The sequence below is a fragment of the Arachis hypogaea genome, chromosome 19, assembly GCF_003086295.3.
Source record: "Arachis hypogaea cultivar Tifrunner chromosome 19, arahy.Tifrunner.gnm2.J5K5, whole genome shotgun sequence".
Taxonomy (NCBI): Eukaryota; Viridiplantae; Streptophyta; class Magnoliopsida; order Fabales; family Fabaceae; genus Arachis; species Arachis hypogaea.
Genome location: NC_092054.1, coordinates 57,105,137 through 57,110,022, shown reverse-complemented (window position 1 = coordinate 57,110,022; position 4,886 = coordinate 57,105,137). Strand labels below are relative to the sequence as shown.

At 41.3% G+C, this 4,886-nt stretch overlaps 1 non-coding gene across 1 annotated transcript; it reads right to left on the bottom strand.

Moving 5' to 3' along the window:
• Positions 1-210: 210 nt before the first annotated feature.
• On the bottom strand, positions 211-318 carry LOC112781211 (small nucleolar RNA R71). Its single transcript, XR_003192002.1, has one exon. It is a non-coding gene; the product is annotated as a small nucleolar RNA R71 (small nucleolar RNA).
• Between the last annotated feature and the right edge of the window lie 4,568 nt (positions 319-4,886).

Sequence of the window (4,886 nt, the reverse complement as noted above, 5' to 3'; positions counted from 1 at the left end):
CATTAGTTTTTAGCTGAGTTCTTGCAAATCTGTGACACTGTTAAGACTCATGGGGTTGACCCTGAGGTCTACAAACTTATGCTTTTCCCTTTTGCTGTAAGAGACAGAGCTAGGACATGGTTGGACTCACAACCTAAGGACAGCCTGAACTCTTGGGAAAAGCTGGTCAATGCCTTCTTGGCAAAGTTCTTTCCACCTCAAAAATTGAGTAAGCTTAGAGTAGAAGTCCAAACCTTTAGACAGAAGGAAGGCGAATCCCTCTATGAAGCTTGGGAAAGATACAAGCAATTGATCAGAAGGTGTCCTTCTGGTATGCTTTCAGATTGGAGCATCATATGCATATTCTATGATGCCTTGTCTGAACTGTCTAAGATGTCATTGGACAACTCTGCTGGTGGATCTCTTCATCTGAAGAAGACACCTGAAGAAGCTCAGGAACTCATTGAAATGGTTGCAAATAACTAATTCATGTACACTTCTGAAAGGATTCCTGTGAATAATGGGATAACTCAAAAGAAAAGAGTTCTTGAAATTGAGACTCTGAATGCCATATTGACTCAGAACAAAATATTGACTCAGCAAGTCAATATGATTTCTCAGAGTCTGAATGGATTGCAAGCTGCATCCAACAGTACTAAAGAAGCATCTTCTGAAGAAGAAGCTTATGATCCTGAGAACCCTACAATGGCAGAGGTGAATTACATGGGAGAAATCTATGGAAGCACCTATAATCCTTCATGGAGAAATCATCCAAATTTCTCATGGAAGGACCAACAGAAGCCCCAACAAGGCTTCAATAATAATGGTGGAAGAAATAAGTTTAGCAATAGCATGCCTTTTCCATCATCTTCTCAGCAACAGACAGAGAATTCTGAACAGAGCTATTCTGGCCTAGCAACTATAGTCTCTGATCTATCCAAGACCACACTAAGTTTCATGAAAGAAACAAGGTCCTCCATTAGAAATTTGGAGGCACAGGTGGGTCAGCTGAGTAAGAAGATTAATGAAACTCGTCCCAGTACTCTCCCAAGCAATACAGAAGAAAATCCCAAGAGAGAGTGCAAGGCCATAACCATGACCAACATGGCCGAACCTGGAGAGAGTGAGGAGGACATGAGTCCCAGTGAGAAAAGCCTCATGGGACGTCCTCTTTACAGAAAGGAGTTTCCCTTTGAGGAACCAAAGGAATCTGAGGCTCATACAGAGACCATAGAGATTCCATTGGACTTCCTTCTGCCATTCATGAGCTCTGATGAATATTCTCCCTCTGAAGAGGATGAAGACATCACTGAAGAGAAAGTTGTTAAATATCTAGGAGCAATCATGAAGCTGAATGCCAAGTTATTTGGTACTGAGACTTGGGAGGATGAACCCCCCTTGTTCACCAATGAACTGAATACATTAATGAGGCAGACATTACCTCAAAAGAAACCGGATCCCAGAAAATTCTTCATACCTTGTACCATAGGCACCATGACCTTTGAGAAGGCTCTATGTGACCTGGGGTCAGGGGTAAACCTCATGCCACTCTCTGTAAATGGAGAAACTGGGAATCTTTGAGGTACAAGCTGCAAGAATCTCACTAGAGATGGCGGACAAATCAATGAAATAGGCTTATGGACTAGTAGAGGACGTGCTAGTGAAGGTTGAAGGCCTTTACACCCTACTGATTTCATAATCCTAGACATTGGAAAGGATGAGGATGAATCCATTATCCTTGGCAGACCCTTCCTAGCCACAACAAAAGCTGTGATTGATGTTGAGAGAGGAGAGTTGGTCCTGAAGTTGAATAAGAACTACCTTGTATTCAAGATTCAAGGTTTTCCTTCTGTAACCATGGAGAGGAAGCATGAAAAGCTTCTCTCAATACAGAGTCAAACAAAACCCCCACATTCAAACTCTAAGTTTGGTGTTGAGAGGCCCCAACGCTGCTCTAATTATCTGTGAGGCTCCATGAGAGCTCACTGTCAAGCTATTGACATTAAAGAAGCGCTTATTGGGAGGCAACCCAATGTTATTTAATTATATCTATTTATTTTCTATTATTATTTTATGTTTTCTTTAGGTTGATGATCATGTGAAGTCACAAAAACAACTGAAAAATCAAAAACAGAATGAAAAACAGCATTAAAAATAGCTCACCCTGGAGGAAGAGCTTACTAGCGTTTACCAGTAAGAGTAGCAGAATGGGCGTTAAATGCCCAGTCTGGTACCATTCTGGGAGTTTAACGCCAGAAATGGGCACCAGACTGGCGTTTAACGCCAGAAATAGGCACCAGACTGGCGTTTAACGCCAGAACAGGGCACCAAGTTGGCGTTAAACGCCAAGAAAGGGAGAAAAGCTGGCGTTAAACGCCAGAAACAAGCAGCAATCTAGCATTTAATGCCAGAATTGCACTCTAAGGGCGTCTTGCATGCTTAAATGGAGCAGGGATGTTAAAGTCCTTGACCCCTCAGGATCTGTGGACCCCACAGGATCCCCACCTACCCCACCTCTTCTTTTCTCCTCTTCACACCTTTCCATAACACTCTTTCCTAAATACCCTTCACTAATCACCTCATTCACTTTTCCCCAAAACACCACCCACCTTCAAATTCAAAACTCTTTTTTTTCCCTCCCAAACCCAACCCCAAATACACGAACCAAGCCTTCCCCCACTTCTATATATACCCCTCATCACTCCTTCAATTTCACACATCACAAACACCTTATACCCCCTTGGCCAAACTTACCCTCACCCTCCATCTCCTCCATTTTCTTTTTCTTCTCCTTCATTCTTTCTTCTTTGCTCGAGGACGAGCAAACACTTTAATTTTGGTGTGGTAAAAGCATTACTTTTTATTTTTCCATAACCATTTATGGCACCTAAGGCCAGAGAAACCTCTAGAAAGAGGAAAGAGAAGGCAAAAACTTCCACCTCCGAGTCATGAGAGATGGAGAGATTCATCTCAAAGGTCCATCAAGACCACTTCTATGAAGTTGTGGCCAAGAAGAAGGTGATCCCTGAGGTCCCTTTCAAACTCAAAAGGAGTGAGTATCCGGAGATCCGACATGAGATTAGAAGAAGAGGATGAGAAGTTCTCTCCAATCCTATTCAACAAGTCGGAATCTTAATGGTTCAAGAGTTCTATGCAAACGCATGGATTACTAGGAACCATGATCAAAGTATGAACCCGAATCTAAAGAATTAGCTTACAATGGTTTAGGGGAAATACTTAGATTTCAGTCCGGAAAATGTAAGGTTGGCGTTCAACTTGCCAATGATGTAAGAAAACGCACGCCCCTACACTAGAAGGGTCAACTTTGATCAAAGGTTGGACCAAGTTCTCATGAACATATGTGTGGAAGGAGCTCAATAGAAAAGTGACTCAAGAGGCAAATCGGTTCAATTGAGAAGACCGGACCTTAAGCCTGTAGCTAGAGGATGGTTGGAGTTCATCCAACGCTCTATCATTCCTACTAGCAACCGATCCGAAGTAACTGTGGATCAGGCCATCATGATCCATAGTATCATGATTGGGGAGGAAGTGGAAGTTCATGAGATTATACCTCAAGAACTCTACAAGGTGGCTGACAAGTCCTCCACTTTGGCAAGGTTAGCCTTTCCTCACCTTATTTGTCACCTCTGCAATTCGGCTGGGATTGTTCTAGAGGGAGACATCCTCATTGAAGAGGACAAGCCCATCACTAAAAAGAGGATGGAGCAAACAAGAGAGCCCACTCATGGACCTCAACAAGAGCATGAGGAAATTCCTCATCATGAAATCCCTGAGATGCCTCAAGGGATGCACCTTCCTCCACAAAACTATTGGGAGCAAATTAACACCTCCCTAGGAGAATTAAGTTCCAACATAGGACAACTAAGGGTGGAGCACCAAGAGCACTCCATCATTCTCAATGAGATTAGAGAAGATCAAAGAGCTATGAGGGGGAGCAACAAAGGAAAGGAAGAGACATTGAGGAGCTCAAGCATTCCATAAGATCTTCAAGAGGAAGAACTAGCCGCCATCACTAAGGTGGACCCGTTCTTTAATTTCTTTGCTCTTTATTTTCTGTTTTTCGTTTACTATATTTTATGTTTTATTTATATTTGTATCTTTATTACATGATCATTAGTGTCTAGTGTCTATGCCTTAAAGCTATGAATGTCCTATAAATCCATCACCTTTCTTAAATAAAAAATGTTCTAAATGCAAAAGAACAAGAAGTACATGAATTTCGAATTCATCCTTGAGATTAGTTTAATTATTTTGATGTGGTGACAATACTTTTTGTTTTCTGAATGAATGCTTGAACAGTGTATATTTTTTATAGTGAAGTTTATGAATGTTAAAATTGTTGGCTCTTGAAAGAATGATGAAAAAGGAGAAATGTTATTTGATAATCTGAAAAATCATATAATTGATTCTTGAAGCAAGAAAAAGTAGTGAAAAGCTTGCAGAAAAAAAAAGCGAAAAAAAAGAGAAAGAAAGAAAAAGAAAAAGCAAGCAGAAAAAGCCAATAGCCCTTTAAACCAAAAGGTAAGGGTAAAATAAAAAGGATCCAAGGCTTTAAGCATTAATGGATAGGAGGGCCCAAAGGAATAAAATCCTGGCCTAAGCAGCTAAACCAAGTTGTCCCTAACCATGTGCTTGTGGCGTGAAGGTGTCAAGTGAAAAGCTTGATACTGAGCGGTTAAAGTCGTGATCCAAAGCAAAAAGAGTGTGCTTAAGAACCCTGGACACCACTAAGGGGGGACTCTAGCAAAGCTGAGTCACAATCTGAAAAGGTTCACCCAGTTATGTGTCTGTGGCATTTATGTATCCGGTGGTAATACTAGAAAACAAAGTGCTTAGGGCCACGGCCAAGACTCATAAAGTAGATGTCTTCAAGAATCAACATACTG